At 44.5% G+C, this 25923-nt stretch overlaps 1 protein-coding gene across 2 annotated transcripts in view; it reads right to left on the bottom strand.

Annotated features, from left to right (window-relative positions):
• LOC119970125 (uncharacterized protein KIAA1958) overlaps positions 1-25515 on the bottom strand; it is a 99413-nt gene extending 73898 nt beyond the window's left edge. For both annotated transcript variants that reach the window (XM_038804186.1, XM_038804184.1), the window contains exon 1: positions 25347-25515. The gene's annotated coding sequence lies outside the window, so the exon portion shown is untranslated. The remainder of the gene's footprint in view (positions 1-25346) is intronic.
• Between the last annotated feature and the right edge of the window lie 408 nt (positions 25516-25923).

The raw sequence follows: 25923 nt of genomic DNA, 5'->3' as shown, positions 1-25923 counted from the left end.
TAGATTGCATTCTCCGGAATTTAGAAGGTTAAATGGTGATTTGATCAAAGTTTCAAAGATATCACGAGGAACGTATAAGAAAGGTAGAGAGAAACTATTTTTGCCCTGAGGTGGACTATGAAATGAAATGAAAAAATGAAAATCGCTTATTGTCACAAGTAGGCTTCAATGAAGTTGCTGTGAAAAGCCCCTAGTCGCCACATTCCGGCGCCTGTTCGGGGAGGCTGTTACGGGAATCGAACCGTGCTGCTGGCCTGCCTTGGTCTGCTTTAAAAGCCAGCGACTTAGCCCAGTGTGCTAAACCAGCCCCTGCAGTGTGCTAAACCAGCCCCTGCAGTGTGCTAAACCAGCCCAATTATCGCCCAAAAGCAGGAGGTAGACCTTTCAAGCGTGAAATTACGAAACACTTCTAACTCAAAAGAATTTGAAATTCTCTTCCACAAATGGCAGTTGGTGTTAGGTCAGCTGTCAATTGCAAATCTGAGATAACAGATTTTGGTTAATCAAAGGTATTAAGCAATAAGGTGGGTGTATGGGGTTAGTCACAACTACACCGAACGGTGGAACAGGCTGGAGGGCCAAATGGCCTCCTTCTGTTCCTATGAGTAAGTTCCGGTGATGTTTTCTTTCGCTCTCCCTCAAGTCATGACTGTCCACCTACTGACAGTCATGAATCAGTCATCCAACCAAGGCAATGGAGGTTGTCAATCAGAGCTGTGTTTCCGATTTTGGCTCTTTAAATGGAAATCCTACAATGATGCGACCATCTCCGATCACGGTGGGGGGGGGTTTCATCGAATAATAATACAACCCGTTGAGAACTCTGCACTCCTTCAAGTCTGACCTCTTGCACAATCTCACTCGACTGATGGTGGCCATGCCTTCATTGGGGGATTTACATTAAATGTGTTGTAAAGAAATACAGAGCCAAGATATGACAAAAACAGGGATGGGCGAGAGTTAGCTTGCTTATGGAGTGCAGGCAGGGTAGGCGACAATCGGTCTTCCACGATCGCATTGAATATGAAGCAGGCTCAAGGGGCCGAATGGCCTACTCCTGCTCCCATTTCTCCTGTTCCGGTACAAATGCAGGTTGTGCTTCTATCTGATCTTGTCATTAAAAAGCTTGGTAACAACAGACCCTCTCTCCAGCAACATCCCCAATCAATTTAAGTCCACTATTTAGCTACAGTACATAGCTACGACAGAACATGCTAAACTGCTTCGGGTTCCTATTAATTCGTTCAGCTAGCAAACCTAACTGTTGATTTGGGTAAAATATACTCTGGTTAGCATTAAATGGAAACTTTTAAAATCACATTCACATTACATGCAAAGCACCAGCAAAGCTCCACTTCAGTACGTCATTGAAAATGCCTTCAAGTGGCTTGTGCAGGAGGTTGCATGAAATTTTATGCTGCCGATTTACATTTTTGTTTCAAACCTACCATGATCGCAAATATAACCAAAGTCTTCCAAGCCTTCCAAAAAAAAAAACCAGCTGTAAAAATATCCCAAGCAGCCAACTCCTCTGTTTGCTTCCAGAGTTTGTCATCAGGTCTCCACAATGGTTTCAGCTAGATCTACATCTCAGCAGCCAGGGCTCAGCAGGCAGCAGTTTCACCTCGGAGGCAGGTTTGAAGCTCCACGCCAGAGATTGGAGCACAGAATCGGGGCTGGCACTCCAGTGCAGCACGGAGGGAGTGCTGCACTGACAGACGGGCCATCTTTCGGAGAGGCCTCAGATGGATATAAAAGAACCTACGGCACAACTTTGATGAAGAGCAGGGGAGTTACCACAGAAATCGTACAGTGCAGGTGGGCATTGGGCCCAGCGAGTCTGCACCAACCCTCGGAAATAGCACCCTACCCAAGCCTGCTCCCCTCCCTATCCCCATAACTCCACCTAACCCGCACATCTTTGTACAATAAGGAGCAATCTAGCATGGCTAATCTACGTAACCTGGACATCTTTGTACACTAAGGGGCAATCTAGCATGGTCAATCCACCTAACCTTCACATCTCTGTACACTAAGGGGCAATCTAGCACGGTCAATCCACCTAACCTGTACATCTTTGGACTCTCCTTGGTATTCTGTCAATTTTATCTCTCTTCACTGAAAACAGATCATTTGATCAGCGCTGCCTGTGGGAGCTTGCTGTGCACAAATGGGTCTGCCACGTTTCCCTGCATCACAAGTGTGACGACACGGGGCGGCCCGGTGGCGCAGTGGTTAGCACTGCTGCCTCATAGCACCGAGGACCTGGGTTCGATCCCGTCCCCGGGTCACTGTCCGTGTGGAGTTTGAACATTCTCCCCGTGTCTGCGTGGGTCTCACCCCCACAACCCGAAATGATGTGCAGGGTAGGTGAATTGGTCACACTAAATTGCCACTTAATTGGAAAAAAATGAATTGGATACTCTAAATTTAATTTTAAAAAATGTTTTAAAACAATAGTAACGACACTTCAAAAGTACTTCATTGTCTTCCTAAGATTGTGAAAGACACTTCAGATATTAGAGTTCCATCAATGTACATGGTGGAAGGAGTTTCAGTGTTGGAAGCATAAACCAAACATCCCACTTATCATGTCTTAATTGGGGCCCAATGTTTTTCCAACATTTTACACCATTTTGACTTGGTGCTACATGAGCAACAGTGACCATTATTAGAACTGAAGACAAGAGAGGTTGAGGAAGTGTGTTCTACTCAAACTGCCAAATGATCCACCAGGTGATATGTTCCTGGTAGCGGCTGAAGGATAGGTTTTGGCTACTACTCTGACATCTGAACAGTGCCAGATGATCGTTCCTGCCCACCGCAATAGGCAGAAGGAACCTTCATCTGAAAGACGGCACCCTAATAGCACTCCCTTACTACTGCATGCACGAGTCTGCTGAGGCCTGGTGTTGGATTAGAACTTCAGCCTTCAACTCAAATGTAAGAGTATTGTTACTGAGCCACGCTAACACTTATTTACCACTTTCCAGCGGCGGTTATATACTAACCCGATTTCCACTAAGAAATATTCACATGCACCCAGCCAACCACACACTAGGCAACAGATCTCAGGACTTCCTGACGAGCACACTGAGCTCCAATTTACTGGGTCACCAATGACAAGATCCAAGTTAGTAACCCAAGACTAACCCATGTGTTAAGTTATCAATTTCAGTTGTGGCATTAGAGAAAGGGAGAAAGGGCAGGAGGTGGAGAAGTTGTGTTATTGTCACTGGACGGGTAATCCAGAGAACCGGGAAAATGCTCTGGGGGCCAGCGGCAGCTAGTGGAACTTTAAGTCAATAAAAATCTGGAATTAAAAGTTTAATGACGACCATGAAACTTACGTTGTAAAAACCCATCTGCTACACTAATCTCCTTTAGGGAAGGAAATCTGCTGTACTTACCTGGTCTGGCCCACATGTCAAAAGCAATGAGGTTGATGCCCTGGCAAACCACTCACTCAGTTATATAAATCGAAGTCGAGAGGAATGAAGGGAGACGGACCACCCAGCATCAACCTAGGCATCGCAAACAACGACGACAAACCCAGCCCTGTCGACCCTGCAAAGTTCTCCTCACTAACAATGGGAATCAGGGGGGAAACTCTCCGCTGGTCAATACTGTGGCTACCAGGGCAGGTCAAAGGCTAGGAATGCTACAGCGGGTCTTCTGTGCCGTAGGCCTCTTTGACTCTAGTCTTGTACACCTCTTGAGTGATCACTTAAGAGTGGAACAGATCATGGACAATTCAGATTAGCCGGATCGAGTGACAGTGAAGGGACAGAACAACAGCATGGTATATTATAGACTGAAGCAGCAACACTGTGGATTGGGTGTGCCATCAGTATGCTACACTGACCTGTTATGGGTGAGGTGTTTTCAGAACCCCAAAATGTATCATGGAGTCCAACCAACCCCCCCCCCCCCCCCCCCCCCTTTAATGGATTGTTGCTTTTGAAGCATACGGCTTGTTCCCCAGGTGTAGTATTACAATTATGGACACGTGGTTTTTAAAACAAAACAATGTTTATTCCATGAACTCAACTTAACCTTTTAAAATAAACATTAGATCTCTTAACACCCCTTACTTCAAAGATAACCCCGAAAATAATACAACACTACCCAATCCTGCAAACTGTTCCTTTACACATCCAAAAGACTTCAACCCATCAAAAATAGGAGCAAAACAGGTTACATTCAATATATTTATAGTCTTTGGATTTGCATTAATCACCAGACCAGCTCTTTTCCTTCCTGCAGCTCTCAGCAAAAACACACACACTCCCAGCTGCTCTCACAAACTGAAACTAAAAACTTGAAAAAGGCCGAGCTGAACCCCAGCTCCACCCACACTCTGACATCATTGCATTTCTTAAAGATACATTGCTTAAACATCCATTTCTTAAAGGTGCTCTCACATGACACCTCCCCCCCCCACCAAGAAAAAAAATAAACCATCAACTTGAAGATGGTTTCATTTTTCACTTTTGCACCATCCACTAAGAAATGCACACAGTAAATATACCTTTTCGTTTTTTTAAAAAAACAAGCTATCACAGCTTTCAGGCAGTCAAATGCCTGTTGAAAGTCCCGTCCTTTGAATTTTTTTACGTTTCTTCAGCAATTCCATCAGTGGAGCAACCACGCATCAAATCCTTTGCACAAAGGTTCGATCAAATTCATTCATGCGAAGAGATCGCATTATTTCCCTTCGCCTCGAGGGTACCGGAAACTCCGCAAGGAAAGTGATTCGGGCTTCTCCAAATTCACTTTCGGCTAGGTTCATCATCAAACCCGCCTCCTGAAGTTGATCGAAGAGCTCCATACGATGTTTTAAATGTTCTTCCCATGTCTGGAAGTTGGAAATAAAAGCAGATTGTCCCACTTTCTCAACGCAATCCTTCAAACGTGGGATAGGGCAAGAGTTTGTTCTTGTAACTGTATTCACTTTTCGATTGTCCACAAACAACCGTTGGGTACCGTCTGGTTTAGGTACCATCACTATGGGTAAGCTCCATTGGCTGCAACCCACAACAATTATGCCACTTGTAAGCATACCCTCAATCTTTTTGTTAACCTGTGCCAATTTTAAAGGGTTAAGTCTATATGGATGTTGTTTGATCGGATTTCCCACATCAATATCATGTATAGCCATTTTAGTACGTCCCAATTTATCTCTACAAACTTGCTCATTTGATATCAATAACTCTTTCAGGTCAGTTTGTTTTTCCTCTGGAAGATAACTTAACAATTCATCCCAATTTTTAAGAACATCCTCATTTTCCAATTTAATTTGAGGTATGGCAAATTCTCAGTCACCTGGATTTGGTTCGTCACTTTGAATTAGAATCATTAAAACCTCCTTTTTCTCTCCTTCCCTTTCAAAGTACCTTTTAAGCATATTCACATGACACACTCGGTGAGTCTTCCTTCTATCTGGTGTTTTTACCACATAATTCACCTCACTTAATTTCCTTTCAATCTGATACGGTCCACAAAACCTAGCTTTTAAAGGCTCCCCTACCACTAGTAACAACACTAAAACTTTATCTCCGCTGGCAAAACAATGAAGTTTGGATTTCTTGTCCACTACCCGTTTCATCACATTTTGTGCAACTTTTAAGTGCTGTCTTGTCAATTCACCTGCTCTTTTTAATTGTTCCCTAAAATCTGACACGTAATCCAATAGTGTAATTTCCAATTTCTCACCCACCAATTTTTCCTTAATCAATTTAAGTGGTCCTCTTACCTCATGACCAAAAATTAGTTCAAAAGGACTAAATTTGGTAGACTCATTAGGTGCATCCCTAATTGCAAACAATACGAATGGAATTCCTTTATCCCAATCCTCTGGATAATCTTGACAATACACCCTCAACATTGTCTTTAATGTCTGATGCCACCTTTCTGACGCTCCCTGCGATTCTGGATGGTACGTAGTTGATTTAAATTGTTTTATTCCTAAGCTATCCATAACTTCTTTGAATAACTTTGAAGTAAAATTTGATCCTTGATCCGATTGAATTTCTGTGGGTAGTCCATATCTAGTAAATAATTTAAGTATCTCCTCCACAATCCTTTTAGCTGTAATATTATGTACTGGAATGGCCTCTGGAAACCTAGTAGACACATCCATTATAGTCAAAAGATATTGATACCCACTTTTTGTTTTAGGAAGCGGTTCTACACAATCAATTAGGACCCTCGTAAAATGTTCCTCAAATGCTGGAATGGGTAGTAAGGGTGCTGGTTTTATCACTGCTTCAGGTTTCCCTATCACTTGACATGTGTGACATGATTGACAAAATTTAACTACATCTTTAGGTAGTCCGGGCCAATAAAAATGTTTCTGGATTTTAGCTTGAGTTTTCCTGATTCCCAAATGACCTCCCACCGGTACCTCATGTGCAACTAGCAACACCTCCTTTCTATACCTTACCAGCAATACTACTTGATAAACTTCTGCCCACTTTTCATCCGCCTGCATATGTACAAGTCTCCATTTTCTCATCAAGGCATCACTTTTACGGTAATAACACTCTGGTATACTCTCAGATTCCTCTTCCGTCTATGCTTTTTGATATATCCATTTTATTTCTACATCTTTCTGTTGTAACTCCGCCAATTTTCCTGAGCTAAAAATATCCGCCTCATCCTCCACCTGTTCTTGTTCATTTTCAACCACCTGATCAAAAATCATTTCTGATAATTGCACTTCAACTTCATCTTCACTCTTTGATTTCTCCTCTTGTCTTAACCTGTGACTTTGCGACCTTGTTACTACACAATCCGGAAAAATTCCAGGATATTCGTCCTTCAACATTTCAGTTGTCTGATTTTCCACTGGCTTATCAACCACAGTCGGCATCACTCCCACCTGCGATCCAGCTATATCATTACCCATGTTAAACTGTATTCCTGGACAAGATAGTTTATCTATTACTCTTACTACCACTTCACCACTCTTCACTGGACTTTTCAACCTTACCTTGTATAATGGAACGCTACTCCTCTCACCCTGAATTCCACATATCACCACCTTTTCTGGCAACATTCTTCCCAAACTACATAATTCCTCATCTCTTACCATTAAAGATTGACTAGCCCCTGTATCTCTTAAAATTTTGACTTCTTTACCTGCTCCTCCTGATACACATGAGTAAACTTTAGCCACACAAGTAAATTCTTTAAACACATCTGGCACCATCTTAACAATTACTTCTTGAACAGGCTGTACAATCGTTTGCACCTTCTTTGCTTCCCTTGGGCTTTCCTTTACCACTCTAACAAATCCACTGTCTTATCCTGTTTTACCACATCAGCCTTTCCAGTGCTTTTCGTCAACCACCAACACTGTTGTCATAATATCCACTCATGTATATAATGAGATGCAGACAGGCAGTGATTGACACATAGGATGACCAGTAAGCATACAACACAGCACAGCCAATCACCAGACAGGACACTACCACTATAAAGCCAGAGAGCACTAGTATTTCCCGCTATCCCAGGACCCAGCTACTGAGACAGCCAGAGTCCACGAGCTGGCAAGTGCAAACACCATGCAGTAGCTAGTTAGTCTGGTCAAGCTACGATAAGGTCACCAGTCAGATCAGTATAGTGTCGACCCACAGCTGAATATGGATAACAGTTCTACAGTTGAATAAAACAGTGTTGGATTTTCTCCAGTGTTAGACGTCTGTTTCTCACTTCCCTGCATCGAGTGCAGTCCACATCGAACCAACCTGCCTAACACATCAACTGTGACTTTACATGGCCTAGTTTATTACAGTGAAAACATTTGAAACTTTTCGTTTCTTTTCCACCCTCCTGGATTTCTTTTTAAATCTGAGGTACACTCTCTTTATTGTCTCCCATCAGATCACCTTTACCACTCGAGTATTTCTCATGTCCCCAGTTTCTATCCCTCACAGGCTGAAACTGATGTCGGAAACCAATTTTTGATTTATGAACTAATTCATAATCATCTGCCATTTCTGCTGCTAATCTCGCAGTTTTAACCCTCTGTTCTTCCACATGAGTTCTCACTACATCAGGAATTGAATTTTTAAACTCCTCCAGAAGTATAATTTCTCTGAGAGCTTCATGCGTTTGCTCTATTTTCAAAGCCCTTATCCACCTATCAAAATTACTCCTTTTGAGCCTTTCAAGCTCCATGTATGTTTGACCAAATTCTTTCCTTAAATTTCTGAACCTTTGTCTGTAAGCTTCAAGCACTAGCTCATATGCACTTAAGATGGATTTCTTCACCTTCTCATACGTTCCAGATACCTCCTCCGGTGGTGATGCAAACACTTCACAAGCTCTATCTACTATCTTTGTTTGAAACAGTAACACCCACATGTCCTGTGACCATTTCATTTGTTTAGCTACCTTCTCAAATGAAATGAAAAAGGCTTCCACTTCCTTCTCGTCAAACTTTGGCAATGCTTGGACATATTTAAATAGATTCCCACCAAGCCTTCGACTATGACGCTCTTTCTCACTATCCTCATCACTATCATCCAACTGTACGTTTCCCTATACGTCGGCCAATTTTAACTGATTGTCATGTTTCATGGCCATTTCCTGAAGTTCAAACACCCTCTCTTTATCTTTTTCCCTGAACTGTATCGCCCTTTCTTTTTCTTTTTGTTTTGCTAGGGCTATTCTTTCTTTTCTCCTTTCTTCTCTCTCCTTTTCTTTCCCCTCTCTCTCTCTTTCTTTTTCCTCTCTCTCTCTCTGTCTCTTTCTTTTTCCTCTCTCTCTCGTATTCAAGCCGCTTTAATTCTTTCTCATGTTCCATTTGTTTAATTTGCAACTGAATTTTTGCCATTTCCAATGAGTCAAACTCTATCTCAGGCAACTTTAAATGCTTAACCACCGCCATAATTACCTCATCTTTTCACATTTTGTCAGGTAATATTAACTGCAATGTTTTTGCCAAATCTAACAGTCTGCTTTTAGTCTCTGTCTGTAAGGTACTGCGTGTGACCGTCTCCACCCCCAAAAACTTCTGAGCCTCTGAAAGAGCCATTGTCCACAACACACTCCCCACTTAAAGTAAAATACCACACCGGAAAAGCAACAATCCTTCACTGTCTTGAAGTTCACAAAAGCCAATCCAATAGATAAGACTTTTATCCCGGACGAGCCCCCAATTGTTATGGGAGAGGTGTTTCAGAACACCAAAATGTATCATGGAGTCCAACCAACCCCTCCCTTTAATGGATTGTTGCTTTTGAAGCACACGGCTTGTTCCCCAGGTGTAGTATTACAATTATGGACACGTGGTTTTTAAAACAAAACAATGTTTATTCCGTGAACTCAACTTAGCCTTTTAAAATAAACATTGGATCACTTAACACCCCTCACTTCAAAGATAACCCCGAAAATAATACAACACTACCCAATCCTGCAAACTGTTCTTTTAAACATCCAAAAGACTTCAACCCTTCAAAAATAGGAGCACAACAGGTTACATTCAATATATTTATAGTATTTGGATTTGCAGAAATCACCCAGACCAGCTCTTTTCCTTCCTGCAGCTCTCAGCAAAAACACACACTCCCAGCTGCTCTCTCAAACTGAAACTAAAAACTTCAAAAAGGCCAAGCTGAAGCCCAGCTCCACCCACATTCTGACATCACTGCATTTTGTAAAGGTACATTGCTTAAGCATCCATTTCTTAAAGGTACTCTCACATGACAGACCAAAGCAACTACATTGCGCCGTACTCATCAGCAATCAAGCATTTATTTCTCTAGATGGTGGGAAAAGAAGAAATGGAGTCAAATTGCGACATGCTCCCCAAGTCAATTCAGAACAGGTGAAGACATGACCAAGGAGGGTAGATAAAGGAAGCACTACCCTCATATAATATACTAAATATAGAGAATGCATTACAAGAAATAAATGTGCTTGTGGATATATTTTGATGGAGATGTTTAGGTGAGTTGGAGCTTCTTGAACATTCTGATGAACAATTGTACTCATCACGGAGACTGACTGGGAGGGTGATTGTGGGAATGTGTCCGACATCTTTTTATTCTCACCCAAGTGTCAAAAAGAAGTTGCACGGTTGCCACACTTAATTCCTTTTACACCACACACAGGCTTTGGAAAACAGAAACATACACGCGCACACACACACACACACACGCACAAGGTTTTCATATCTCCATTTTGAAAATTATCCATACACCCCCCCATAAAATTCACACTCGGGTCACCTGCATGACAAGATGAATATTTCCACTCATTTAACAAATCATAAGTTACTGTAGTATTCATCAGTTGTGTGATACTGTAGATGAGGCTGCAATGATTCACAAAATGAGAATCTTCATCTTGTGACACTGCTGGTCTAAACATGTCCATGTTCAGACAACAACCAACCACAATGTAATCAGAAGATATAAATGGTACTATTTTTTTTTTTAATTCATTGGATGTGGGCATCGCTGACTCAGCCAGCATTGATTGTCCATCTCCATCTTCCCTTGCTCAGCCATTTAAGAGCCAACATCATTGTTGGGGTCTAGAATCACATGTCGGTCAGACCAGGTAAGGGACGCAGATTTCCTTCCCTAAAGGATATTAGAGAACCAGATGCGTTTTTGCAAGACTAACAATGGTTTCATGGTCATCAATTAGACCTTTAAGTCAGGTCGGCACGGTGGCGCTGTCGTCAGCACTGCTGCCTTATGGCGGCGAGCATTCGGGTTCGATGCCGGCCCTGGGTCACTGTCCGTGTGGAGTTTGCACATTCTCCTCGTGTCTGGTTGGGTCTCACTCCCACAACCTAAAGATGTGCAGAGTAGGTCACGCTAAATTGCCCCTTAATTGTACTTTAAATTTTTTTTAGAAACTAGACTTTTAAGTCCATATTTTTAAGGAATTCAAATTTCACCATCAGCCATGGTGGGGATCGAACCCAGGTTCCTACAGCAATACCAGTCTGCCACCGGCTCCTCGTTGGATCGAACCCGGGTTTCAACAGCAATACCAGTCTGCCACCGCCTCCCGTTGGATCGATCCCAGGCCCCTACAGCAATACCAGTCTGCCACCGCCTTCTCGTTGGATCGAACCCAGGTCCCTACAGCAATACCAGTCTGCCACCGCCTCCCCGTTGGATCGATCCCAGGCCCCTACAGCAATACCAGTCTGCCACCGCCTTCTCGTTGGATCGAACCCAGGTCCCTACAGCAATACCAGTTTGCCACCGCCTTCTCGTTGGATCGAACCCAGGTTCCTGCAGCAATACCAGTCTGCCACCGCCTTCTCGTTGGATCGATCCCAGGTCCCTACAGCAATACCAGTCTGCCACCGCCTCCCCGTTGGATCGATCCCAGGTCCCTACAGCAATACCAGTCTGCCACCGCCTCCCCGTTGGATCGATCCCAGGTCCCTACAGCAATACCAGTCTGCCACCGCCTCCCCGTTGGATCGATCCCAGGTCCCTACAGCAATACCAGTCTGCCACCGCCTCCCCGTTGGATCGAACCCAGGTCCCTCAGCAATACCAGTCTGCCACCGCCTTCCTCGTTGATCGAACCCAGGTTCCTACAGCAATACAGTCGGCCCCCACCGCCTCCCCGTTTGGATCGATCCCAGGTTCCTACAGCAATACCAGTCTGCCACCGCCTCCCCGTTGGATCGAACCCAGGTTCCTACAGCAATACCAGTCTGCCACCGCCTCCCCGTTGGATCGAACCCAGGTTCCTACAGCAATACCAGTCTGCCACAGCCTCCTCGTTGAGCTATCTGCAACAGTTCAGTACGTGTTGCAATAAAAACTCATTGCCCAATGGGGTTTGTTCTCAGACCTTTTCATCCATGGGCCACTTGGGCAGGACAAAGGACCCACCTCCCCCATTTTCACTGACCACCGCAGAAATGCTCATCAGAATTCATGGGCAAAATGCTGCTGCTTTTGGTGAGACATCAATGGGGTGATGTCTGGTTCCAAGCTGTAGAGTTTCAGTCTCATTCGGGGCCCAATGTTCAGCTGATTCCTCTTTGCTTTCAGCCGCACAGGTGCTGACAATCCGATCGTGCAGCTGTTGGTTGTAACAGTGACGTCACTCGTACTTACAAAACTACTTTGTTGTTTCCCGCGTTTATGATGACTCGTGTCACGCACTCAGAAATCAGTCTGGTTGTATGATGTCATGCAAGGGGCAATGATGAGGGCCCTGGACTGTCCCCTCATCTGACCATGGCTGTGGCTTGGCAAAACCGCGGACCACCTGGACGAACCATACGCACCACACTTCGCGAACCACTGCCCGGTGGCTTTACACAGTCCAATCTGCTTTTCCTTGACCAAACATTATTATTTATTTTTATTAATTTAGAGTACCCAATTCATTTTTTCCAATTAAGGGGTAATTTTAGCGTGGCCAATCCACCTACCCTGCACATCTTTGGGTTGTGGGGGGCGAAACCCACGCAAACACGGGGAGAATGTGCAAACTCCACACGGACAGTGACCCAGAGCCAGGATCGAACCTGGGACTTTGGCACCATGAGGCAGCAGTGCCAACCACTGCGCCACCATGCTGCCCTCCTTGACCAAAAATACCAGGGAGGAAAGGAAAAATCATGTTGGGATGAAAAAACATCTTTAACAACGGGCGTTGGAAAAGGGAGACAATCGACCAAAGAAACTTTCGGAATTTTAAAATGAAGTGTTACAGCCACTAAATTAAACAGCGATTGCAATTTTTTTTTGAAACAACTCAACGTTAGCTTTGGGCAATTGTTTTCAATTGTACTTTACATCTATTATCCAAGTTGTTGACAAGCACTTCTACGTATTAAGAGAAGGGGGCTAGATTGTTAGCAAAAATTAATGGCAATTCAAATATTTTGCTTTCACATATATGGACTCTTATTTATCCTTCTACCTGTGGGAGAAAATCCACTTTAAACAACATTGCCATTAAAATAAATATATTTATTGCATAATTTAGTGACCCACTGAATACTCCACATAAAACATGCCCTATTCTGGATGCTGACAAGTGTAATAAGCTCTTTTTTTTTTTTTAATTTAGATTACCCAATTATTTTTTCCAATTAAGGGGCAATTTAGAGTGGCCAATTCACCTACTCTGCACATTTTTGGGTTGTGGGGGCGAAACCCGCGCAGACACGGGGAGAATGTGCAAACTCCACACGGACAGTGACCCAGAGCCGGGATCGAACCTGGGACCTCAGCGCCGTGAGGCAGCTGTGCTAACCACTAGGCCACCGTGCTGACCTATAAGCTCTTAATATCTGGGCTAGATGTTGGCTTGCAAACTTCCCGAATTGAAGTCAATTTGAGGAACCCAAATCGGGACATCACTCACCTTCACTCCCACGCATTGTTGAATGTTCACGTGTTCCTTTGAAAACTGGGTCTGCAGAAAGTAATGGGAACCAGGGGAGGCACTTTAAAGCTGCCTGGAACGTGGTAAGGAAATTTGAGAGACCGACTCCAGAGGAGGAAAAACGTGCCCAGCTTTCATGTTTAGCTCTTGCTCTCCACCCATCAACCACAACCCCCCCCCAAAGGCTGCAGAACCCAATGTCAGCTGACCCGAGGTGTGGATTCCAATGCCCATGTTTGGTGCAGACCAAACAAAATATATGCTGGCAGGAACTTTGTTAGAAAAGTCTACCTATCGTACGATTCACAGCTTTGTTTGTCATGGACTCTCATTTGGAAAGTACTACCTTAAACTCGACCTGATTCTGCCTTTAACAACACCTCCGATTTCATTGACCTGGAGTCTTTTTTTAATGGTCCTGTGGTAAAAACAACAGCATTTTTTTCTTTGGTGTCACTCCTCTCTGGTGCTGTGCTTACTTTCAAACCTTTAAATTAAGAATGTAATGAGGCCAGATGCCACATACAAGGTGTCTGGTAACTGGCAGGTGGCAGTGATATTGGGTTATCAGCAGATGAAGCTGCACAGAGACTAGATAGAATTTAAAGCACTTGGTAATGTACTGACTGCATGGTACGATCGTATCGCACCTTGGTTCAGGTTACTGAGCATACAGGCACCACAAATCTTCACTGGGCTTCCTTGTGCCATTCTGCTCACCATGACCCAGGCATGAAATAAGCATCTTTTGTAGATCTGCTAAAAGGGCTGATACAATCGTCAAAAAAAGGGATGCGATGACTTAATTAGCATTTCATCATTCGGAGAGGATTTATGAAGCTTGAGGTGGCACCGAGGATTGTGAAAACTGCGAGGGTATAACTAGCCACTTTATCTCGTGGAACAGCGCACTTGTAGGTCTACAGAAATGTAGCACGTGATTTAACTTCTTCTATAATAGGGAATGACAAAGACTGCATTTCCAGCCCCAACGTGATACAGCCAAGCTGCAAGTTCACTCCATTTAATTGAAGGTATTCTAATCAACTTCCAACGTGCTTCAGTAAAATGCTACAGTACTGATTGGATACACAAGCAGCCACACGTCAGACTCCTCACCAGGAGAGAATGCTAACTTTATCCAAACATTTCAGCTCCACCGACTGTTGGCCGTACAGATTTAATTGACTTACATCTGCCACAGCAGTTAATAAAGCCACTTACTATACGCAAGGACAATAAATGGTAAACAATGTGTCACAAAGCAGTAATTCGTGCAAATGCCTTGGACCGGGCCACAAACGGACAGAACGGTCTGCTTTGTTATGATCCAAACAACTGCGCCATCAAATTGCTGTCTAAACTCACTGCCAGACTGGGAAGGCCCACATTAGCTTCCAGAGGGAAGCTAAGAGTCAACCACCTTCAACCATCTGGAGTCACGTCTAGGCCAGGCCGGGTAAGGACGGCAGATTTCCTTCCCTAAAGGGCATTAGCGAACCAGCTGGTTTTTCACGACAATCGATTGCTGACACTGGCCTTCTCATCCCAGATTTTATGCATTGAATTTAGCTTTCACCAGATACCGTGGTGGATTTGAACCCCTGGCCCCAGAGCATTAGCCCGGAACTCCAACCCAGTGACGTTACCACGACGCCACTGCCCCTCCCCGTGAAATGGCAAACGCAATAGGATAGAAGTAAGCTTGCAACCCCTGTACATCTACAGTGTTGGTCCATCCAATTACTGTTCAATAAAACATTTCAGGAGGGCAGCATGGTGGCGCAGTGGGTTAGCCCTGTTGCCTCACGGCACCGAGGTCCCAGGGCAGCACGGTGGCGCAGTGGGTTAGCCCTGTTGCCTCACGGCGCCGAGGTCCCAGGTACGATCCCGGCTCTGGGTCACTGTCCCGTGTGGAGTTTGTGCATTCTCCCCGTGTTTCCGTGGGTTTCACCCCCACAGCCCAAAGATGTGCAGGAGAGGTGGATTGAACACGCTAAATTGCCCCTTAATTGGAAAAAATTAATTGGGTACACTAAATTTATATTAAAAAAAATACAACATTTCAGCCGTTTATAACCTAGCAAACAAGTCAAAGAAGTATTTAGTCCACCCCCTCTCTGAAATTCAGCAAGTTCATGCAAAGACGTACGATTTGATAAATAAACCAAAATGCTGCCCTCTCCCCTCTTTTATATCGAGAAATGAAAGAGAACCACCAATTTGTCGCGCTTTGGTTATGTAAAAAGTGGCTCGAGGGCAGTTAGAAGTAGTGATGTTGGTGAAAGGATTATAAAGGTAGCACTGTGGGGCTTGAATGCATTTGTTTTTTTCTTTATAAATTTAGAGTACCCAATTCATTTTTTCCAATTGAGGGGCAATTTAGCGTGGCCAATCCACCTGCCCTGCACATCTTTTGGTTGTGGGGGTGAAACCCACACAAACACGGGGAGAATGTGCAAACTCCGCACGGACAGTGACCCAGAGCCGGGATCGAACCCGGGCGCTCAGCGCCGTGAGGAAAGCGGGGCTAATCCACTGCGCCACCGTGCCGCCCTTTGAATGCATCTGTAACATCACTTGACCAATCCCGAAAAAAATAAGTCCTGGATCAGTGATGCCCAGCTCGAAGAAATCACAAACTGTTGAAGTCTAGCAATTGACAATTGACTTTTCTTTGCAGCTGGCCTTGGTCTGGATTCAGCCGTACTAACTCAACCACATTATTGCTGTCACGAATCAGGCTGGTTTTTTTTTTCCAGCCTGGTAAGAGAGGAACATTCCAGTGCCCTGGAATCAATGTCCTGTTGTTACTGTGGAGTGACTAAATTTGAACCTTCGTTCTTTCCTGGAATCTGGAAAATGCTGCCTCTCTCTGTTGGGTTTTAGGCTGCCTTCATGAACAGTTGGCTTCGATAAGCTACAGGTTATTACTACTGCTCTCTCTCTCAGCTACAAATCACGCCTGGTAACTTACTCCTTTTAAAGGGTTTGAAAGTAAGCCTTTGTTGCAGTTAGTAGGAAGCTTACACCGGAGAACAAAAAGGTTGTATCTTCCACCTTTCCTAGGTGGCCCGAGTGACCATTTTCAACAATTTATAGTGCGTCTTACTGGAATCTTGTCTGTTAATTGCTCGCTGGCTTCAACATGGAAGATACTAAAGACTTGGATGAGTTCGTAAATACCTCACAAGTTGGGCCACACAAATATGTGGCTCTAATTTGTGGTCAAAGTTTAGTCAGCTGTCATTAGGGCAGTGAGTAAGGCGTTATAACATTTGTTTGACTGTCACCGAGCTAGGAGTAGTAATGGGGACCTCGACCTACCCCATTTCGGTTAACCTCCTCCAGCCTGGCACCCCGGCAAGATCTCGGTGCTTCTCCAACCCTGGTCTCTTGGTGTTTGCAGTTTCTCATTGCTTCTTCATGAGTGGCAGTGCCTGTAGCCATCACTAAGCTCTGGGATTCCCTCCCTGAACCTTTCCTCCTTTTGGACGCTCCTCACAACCCATCTCTTTGACAAATTCTTTGGCTGGCTGTCCCAATATTTCCTTATACAGATCACTGTCAAATTATATTTGATGAAGCTCAAATGATGTTCCTGGGAATGTTTTACAACATAAAAGGCACTACATAAATAGAAGCTGTCGCAAACAATAAAGATTCAACCTTAAAATAACCGCCTCAGCACTTGTATAACTATTACCACCTCGCATGATTTTAGAAAAACACAGCTCCAGACATTAAACAAACTCGAGCACAGCTCAGCTTGCTAGTCTTCCAGCTGCTGCTGATGCTTTGGAAGTTAGCATAAGAGATTTAATCTCTCAGTTTGTTTCTATCAATACGATGTTCAAGGTAAATCAGCACGGACATGGTCACGGTGGCCCGAGTGACCTCTATGTCCTAAATCTATGATGATTTCTACGTTCATAAGATATATAGGAGCAGAATTAGGCCATTTGGCCCATCAAGTCTGCTCCGCCATTCTATCATGGCTGATCTGCTCCTCATTCTCCTGCCTTCTCCCACTACCCCTGATCTTCATATTCATCAAAAATCCCCTTATTGATCATGAACCTGTGCTTGGGGTGCCACAGTGCTACAGAGCTGGATGGTGAAATCATGGGTTCTTTCTTAGAACATCTTAGAACATCGTCACACAGCAGCATTAGTAAAATAAGAGAGGACCGACCTTTGGGTGATCAAATGTCTCAATGAATGATTATCAAAATTGTACATTTTAAAAATGGGTTTAGGAATGCAAAAGGCAATGCTCACCCAAGGAGAGCCTTGTGAAATAAGTATGATTGTCCACGTTATCGACTACCATGGCCCCAAGAGCGCCACACAAATGATGCACTAATCATCCAATGCAAAGGGCACAGTACTGCGCAGGTCAATATCCAAAACCAGGCTGCACTGACTCACAGTTTTACCTCCTCAACCATGATTCAGCTAGAATTGAAGATGCATTAAAAATGTAGGCATTTTGTCCCTGTGCCGCAGGACAGCCATGACCGCACAGGGATTATATGAGTGGGAAGGTGGCCAAATGATATTACTGACAGTCACGATCAAGTGATCACCAACTGGCCACTTGCATTATCTCAATGAAAATGCTAACTTGGGACTTAATATTCTGGCCCCTCACATAAACGGAGAAGCAGGTACCAATGTGGAATTTGACAGCCAGGACACAATTGTCTTCATGGATCGTTAGGTTGAACAACGGCAATTTGCATTTACATGGCGCCTTTAATGTAGTGAAAGTTCCCACGGTGCTTCACAGGGGTGTTACCAAACAAAATCCAACACCGGGTCGCATAGGGAGATATTAGGACAGGTAACCAAAAGCATAGTCAAGGGGGTAACTTTAGAGAGAGAGCGAGAGGGGTGGAGGCGTTAGAGAGGGAATTCCAAGATCATAGGGCCAAAGCAAGGGGTCAGAATTGGAATAACATGGGGCGGTACGGTGGCGCAGTGGTTAGCACTGCTGCCCCACAGCGCAAAGCACCTGGGTTCGATCCCGGCCCTGCATCACTGTTCATGTAGACACAGAACATAGAACATATAGTGCAGAAGGAGGCCATTCAGCCCATCGAGTCTGCACTGACCCACTTAAGCCCTCACTTCCACCTATCCCTGTAACCAAGTAACCCCTCCTAACCTTTTTGGATACTAAGGGCAATTTAGCATGGGCAATCCACCTAACCTGCACGTCTTTGGACTGTGGGAGGAAACCGGAGCACCCGGAGGAAACCCACGCAGACACGGAGAGAACGTGCAGAGTCCGTACAGACAGTGGCCCAGCGGGGAATCAAACCTGTGACCCTGGAGCTGTGAAGCCACAGTGCTATCCACTTGTGCAACCGTGCTGTAGAGTTTGCACATTCTCCCAGTGTCTGCGTGGGTCTCACCTCCACAACCCAAAGATGTGCAGGGTAGGTGGATTGGCCGCCCTGGATTCGTCAAGTAATCAAATAAGTAGTTATATTATTAATCTGAAGTGCCAGGTTCAATCCACGTTTACAATATTAGTTTAGCTCAGGTCGGGGTTACAGTGAGGTTGCAAATGGTTTGGAAACGACAGATGCAGAGAGGGAGATGCAGCCAGATTTATTCCCATGGCCATTTTCCAGAGAAAAACGGCAAGAGAGAAAAAAAAAACACATGCGTGGACTTCTGAGCTGAGGCCCCTTTCTCTGACCACATTCAGACAACTCACTGACACTCAATACGACCATTATGTGGACAAGGCCAGACTTCCACATGGAACTGTTACCTCAGTAATAGATCCATTTCTTTAAACGAGAGAATGGAGGAAAGACTGGTAGGGAAAAGGCAATGAGCAAGATCAAAACAAGAAGCCATTAGTGCAAGAATAAGTTCAATGGAGAATTCAGGAAAACAAATCTCTGCACACAGGATACACTGTGGAACTCGCCACCACATCAGAGTAGCTGAGGCCCGATTTAAGGAGGACCTGGACAAACGTGAGGGAAGAATTGAAGAGAAGGATCTGTTGTTGTAGATTGATGAAGATGGGAAGTAGGTGATGTGGAGCATAAACACCAGAAACCAATGGTCTGAATGGCCTGTTTCTCTGCTGTGGACTCATAGAACATAGAACAGTACAGCACAGAACAGGCCCTTCGGCCCTCGATGTTGTGCCGAGCATTGTCCGAAACCAAGATCAAGCTAATTCTATGCGAATCACTGTTGTATTATCATGACAAACTGACTGGATAGTAATGTGCAGCAGATGATCAGAAAACACATTAAAATCAATCATCTCGGGGCAGCACGGTGGCGCAGTGGTTAGCACTCACGACACCGAGGACCCGGGTTCAAACCTGGCCCTGGGTCACTGTCCATGTGGAATTTGCACAATCTCCCCGTGTCTGCGTAGGTTTTCGCCCCCACAACCCAAAGATGTGCTGGGTTGGTGGATTGGCCACACTAAATTGCCCTTAATTGGAAAAAAATTAATTAGGTACTCTAAATTTTTTTTGAAAATCAATCATCTGAACAAGGCACGAGTTCTATGTTTTTTGAGATTATGTAAACACACAGAGCACCTGCAGTACTACTGGACATACCAGCTCCCATTTGCAACGATGCACAAATTCTAGATTAATATTTGGTCACACCGCACACAAGGGAACCGCTCTGCGCAGCAGCGGAACAAGAATTAAGCTTGTTGTACGCATGGGTGTCTGATTAATCTGGCCAGGCTCTACTACATGTGAGCAAACAGATGTTGGAAGATGCTGACACATTCATATACGGGTTTGCCGGGTTGTGGAGTATTTTATTTTCAAACTTCACTTGGTACAAACAGCTGATCAAAATCTAAGGATTTTCAGGCTATGAAACTTCCGCCATTGACCAATACTGCCCCCCCCCCCCCCCCCCCCAAACCACCATGTGAGCTACTAATTGCTCCGATGCTTAAACATGCTACCTTGCGGAAAAGTCCCAGGTTACTTCTGTAGGCTCCTTTTCTTGAACTATCCAAAGGCCAGGTCTAACTTTCCAGCGACCCTCACAATTATAATACCGACAGCATAACGGATGGCACACTGGCACCAATGATTGCAGCGTTGATGTGCAATGATGCCACGTTGGGGGACACTTAACAGTCCAGAGCTCCAATCGGTCACCAGACTCAATGACAAAAATAGAACCTGAAGTAATATTACTGAAATGGCATTAATTATTAAGCCATGGTTTCAGGAGGGATTCACAACAGTCCTCGGTAGGGTTCTAGCTTGTTTTCTATTAAATGCCCAAATGCCTGTTTTTGTGTAGGCTGTACGCTCCGTGTATGTGTTGCTAAATATTTAAAAGTACAGTTGTCTGACAGCACAGGACCAAGCACACTAAGCATATTTGCAGAAAAGCCCATGCTGTTCAAGGTTCTGCAATCAACCAGTGTGTGTCAATATAAAATTAAAGATTATATTGTTTGCCTGTTCTACTGAGCATTCTGGTGCTGCAAAGGGCTTGTGCTGAAATGCAGTAGACATCAAACAACATTTCTGAGGCTGCTGGGAGTCAAGAGGGTAAAGTTTAACCCAGTTCTGCACCTACCACTGGGAAAGGAAAAGAGAGCAAGCATGTTTAAGGTTTCGCAGCTCGCAAGGCAGAAAAGGACGAGACTTTAGGAGAAAAGATAACTACAGTTCCGCACAAAATTAAGGGACAAGTTCACCTTTGATTTGAGGCGATTAGAATTCTCTCTTGCTCACTCATTTTTGGCAGGCTGATCAAATTGAACAATTTCCTCAAGAGTGATACTTGGTATTTCTACTCCCCTACACTAACTTCATGCCGAGCAGAGAGCAGGCAGGTGATATCCGCAGCACGCAGATTAATTACAGAGAAGTATTGCAGCCATCATTTATTTACATACAAGTTGCCATTTCTATGTAAACCGGGGAAAGAGAAAACTGCTCCGATAAGGCGCCACTTTGATCATTAAACTTGAAATCAAACATCAGGCAGAGCAGAAAAGCACAAACAATAAAATAATTAATTAATGTCCATTGAAACATTGTCATTTTGTCTGTACGCATGGAACTGGGATCTAGATTCCTTCAGCGTGTACGTGTATGTATTCAGTAGGCGTCTGTGTGCACAGTGTGTGTGTGTGTGTGTGTGTGTGTGTATGTGTGCACGCACATGCAGTGTGAGAGTGCATGCGTGTACAGAAAAACATTCGTACACAATCCACTCCAGGCCTCTTATTATTTTGGTGTCTCCGATTGTGCATACGTCTGTGTGTATATCCAGTCAATGTGCTGTGATTGGTTTGTTGTCTGCATACACACACACAGAGTGTAGAATATACTATGTATGTACCTTCCCAATATCTCTGTCCTTTCTATTTTTTAATGTATTTTGCTACTTTTCCTCCTATTTTAGTATTCACATAGTCTATGTAGATTATATATAACCGGTGTATATGTGTGCATATATATATAATTATATAGGTTTATATTGTCTATCAGTCAGTCTCTGCTTCTCCTGTTGTGAAGGTGCCGACTCCTCACCAACAGTGACCCAAGCCGGGAATCAAACCCGGTCCCTGTCGCTGTGAAACAACAGTGCTAACCACTGTGCGACCATGCCGCCCAATTGTTTTCAATACGGCCTATACTCATTGGTGTTTAGAACAACGAGAGACGATTTTAAAAAATAAATTTAGAGTACCCAATTAATTTTTTCCAATTAAGGGGCAATTTAGCGCGGCCAATCCACCTAGGCTGCACATCGTTGAGTTGTGGGAGCGAAACCCATGCAAACACGGGGAGAATGTGCAAACTCCACACGGCCAGTGACCCAGAGCCAGGATCGAACCTGGGACTTTGGCACCATGAGGCGGGTGAGGCAGCAGCGCTAACCACTACGCCATCTTCCGGCGCCACAAAACACGTGACAGGTTGAGTGTTAAATCCCGCAGTGTGTGTATAGATTATACAAAACGGTATATGTTATATATGACATTATCTATCATTTGCCAATTTATATACTCAATGCTCCGGCTGATGTAGGCCAGCATGCCGTATGCCATCTTGACTACCTTCGTCACCTGCGTTGCCACTTTCAGTGACCTGTGGACCTGTACACCCAAGTCCCTCTGCCTGTCAATACTCTGAAGGGTTGTGCCATTTACTGTATATTTCCCACCTGTATTAGACCTTCCAAAATGCATTACCTCACATTTGTCCGGATTAAACTCCATCTGCCACCTCTCCACTCAAACTTCCACCCGATCTATATCCTGCTGTATCCTCTGACAGTCCTCATCGCTATCTGCAATTCCACCAACCTTTGTGTCGTCCCAAACTTACTAATCAAACCAGTTACATTTTCCTCCAAATCATTTTTTAAATAATTTAGTGTACCCAATTCATTTTTTCCAATTATGCAACAATTTAGAGTGGCCAATCCACCTATCCTGCACATGTTTGGATTGTGGGGGTGAAACTCACTCAAACATGAGGAGAATATGCAAACTCCAGACGGACAGTGACCCAGAGTCGGGATCGAACCTGGGACCTCGGCGCCATGAGGCAGCAATGCTAACCACTTCGCCACCATGCTGCCCTTCCAAATTATTCATATACACTACAAACAGCAACGGTCCCAGCACTGATCCCCACGGAACACCACTCATCACAGCCCTCCAATCAGAAGAGCACCCTTCCATTGCTACTCTCTGCCTTCTATGACCTAGCTGTGATATACTGCTTAAATATAATGATATTGTCTACCGGTCTCCCTCTGCTCCCCTATTGTTCTCAGTGCATAGATTATATATAAATAGCATATTATATATATTGTCTCAGTCTCCCTCTACTCCCCACCAGTTGTGCAATTAATATATAAACAGTATACATTACATATCATATTGTGTCTCTCTTTGCCCCACAACAATGTGCCTGGATTAAATATAAATGGGATACATTATATATATTGTCGCAGACCCTCTCTGCCCTCACTGTGTGTGGATTCTATACAAACGGCATAGATTATATATGTTGTCTCAGTCTCTCTCTGCTCGTTGTCAGTGTGTATGGGTTCTATATAAGCAGTATAGATTATATGTGATACTGTCTCAGTCCTTCTCTGCTCCTGCTATCAGTGTATAGATTATATACAAACAGTATATTTTATGTGCGATATTATTCCAGTGTGTCTCTGCTTCCACTGTCAGTGCATGGATTCTATATACATAGAACATAGAACAGTACAGCACAGAACAGGCCCTTCGGCCCTCGATGTTGTGCCGAGCAATGATCACCCTACTCAAACCCACGTATCCACCCTATACCCGTAACCCAACAACCCCCCCTTAACCTTACTTTTTAGGACACTACGGGCAATTTAGCATGGCCAATCCACCTAACCCGCACATCTTTGGACTGTGGGAGGAAACCGGAGCACCCGGAGGAAACCTACGCACACACGGGGAGGACGTGCATAGATGGCATAGATTATATATATATATATATATATATATCAGTCCCTCTGCTCCTGCTGTATGTGTATAGACTGTACATGAACAGTATAGATTATATATATATTGTCTCAGTCCCTCTCTGCTCCCACTGACAGTCTATGGATTCTATACAAACAGTATAAATATATATTGTCTCGTTATCTCTCTCTGCTCCCGCTGTCAGTGCATGGATTCTATGTAAACAGTACCGATTATATATTGTCTCAGTCCCTCTCCCCCGCTGCAGGTGTATGGACTCTATACAAACAGTATAGAGTATATGGTATTGCCTCAGCCCCTCTCTGCTACTGCTGTCAGTGTATGGATTCTATACAAAGTATAGATTATATATATTGTCTCAGTCCTTCTCTGCTACCACTGTCACTGTATGGATTCTATACACATAATAGTTTATACGACATTGTCTCAGTCACTCACTGCTCCTGCTGTCAGTGTATGGATTGTACACAGACAGTATAGATTATATGATATTGTCTCAGTCCCTTTCTGCTCCCGCTGTATGGATTCTATACAAACCAAATATATTAAATATTGTCTCAGTCCCTCTCAGCTCCCGCTTTCAGTATGGATTCTATACAACCCATATAAATTATATATACTATCTCAGTCCCTCTCAGCTCCCGCTGTCAATGTATGGATTGTATACAGAGTATAGATTATATATATTGTCTCAGTCCCTCTCAGCTGCCGCTGTCAATGTATGAATTGTATGCAGAGTATAGATTATATATGATATTGTCTCAGTCCCTCTCAGCTGCCGCTGTCAGTGTATGGATTCTATACAAACAGTATAGATTATATATGATATTGTCTCAGTCCCTCTCAGCTGCCACTGTCAGTGTATGGATTCTATACAAACAGTATAGATTATATATGATATTGTCTCAGTCCCTCTCAGCTGCCGCTGTCAATCTATGAATTGTATGCAGAGTATAGATTATATATGATATTGTCTCAGTCCCTCTCAGCTGCCGCTGTCAGTGTATGGATTCTATACAAACAGTATAGATTATATATGATATTGTCTCAGTCCCTCTCAGCTGCCACTGTCAGTGTATGGATTCTATACAAACAGTATAGATTATATATGATATTGTCTCAGTCCCTCTCAGCTGCCGCTGTCAATCTATGAATTGTATGCAGAGTATAGATTATATATGATATTGTCTCAGTCCCTCTCAGCTGCCGCTGTCAATGTATGGATTGTATACAAACAGTATAGATTATATATGATATTGTCTATTGTGTGGCCGCTCGGTCGGCAGTGCGCAGACTCGTTGCCCCGATTGAAAACAAGACGAGAGACACAAAGACAGCACAATGTGATGGTAACGGAGCGGGAGCGAGAGGCCTCTCAGCCCGCGGGGGGGCTGAGCAGAGGCGGCCCCGGCCCCCAGGCCCCGCTCCCCGGCAGCGGCTCCGGACCCACCTGCACCTCGGCCTCCATCGGAACAGCGCGGCGGCCCCGGCTCCGCTCTCTGTCTGGCCCGGGCTGAGTGAGCGGCGGAGGCTTCCCCCCCACTCTGGCTGCCGATCCCGGAGCGCGGCCTGCCGGGGAGGGGGGGCGATCACCGACCGTCGCCGCCGCTGCGTTTTGTTTTCTCCGGGGGGGGGGGGGGGCGGAACAAATGAGTGGCGCCCGGCTGTTCACACGGAGCTTTCGCACCGACACCGGAAATAAACTCCAGCGGGAGCCGGAAGTGTAGCAACGAACGGCTTCCCCCCCGCCCACCTCCACCAAACAACTCTTCACCCCGTGGCGTCCGCGTCATTCGTCTTGTTCGTACTGCGTCTGCGCGCTCCCGTGGCCCCGCCCAATGGAACACTGGAGTTGTTGCAGTTTGTAGCTGAGCCCCGATTGGTCTCCGTTTCAAAATGCAACAATTGCAAACGGAGCTCGAATAATTCATTCATTGTGAAGGGGAAAAGTCCACATTAGTGGGAAAGCTCGCTACCTTCCGGGAAGCAGAGCCAATTCCCCCTATCCTGTACACAGCCTGTTAAAA

The sequence above is a fragment of the Scyliorhinus canicula genome, chromosome 8, assembly GCF_902713615.1.
Source record: "Scyliorhinus canicula chromosome 8, sScyCan1.1, whole genome shotgun sequence".
Lineage (NCBI taxonomy): Eukaryota > Metazoa > Chordata > Chondrichthyes > Carcharhiniformes > Scyliorhinidae > Scyliorhinus > Scyliorhinus canicula.
Note: the sequence above shows the minus strand (reverse complement) of the source record. Positions and strands in the feature narration are given on the sequence as shown.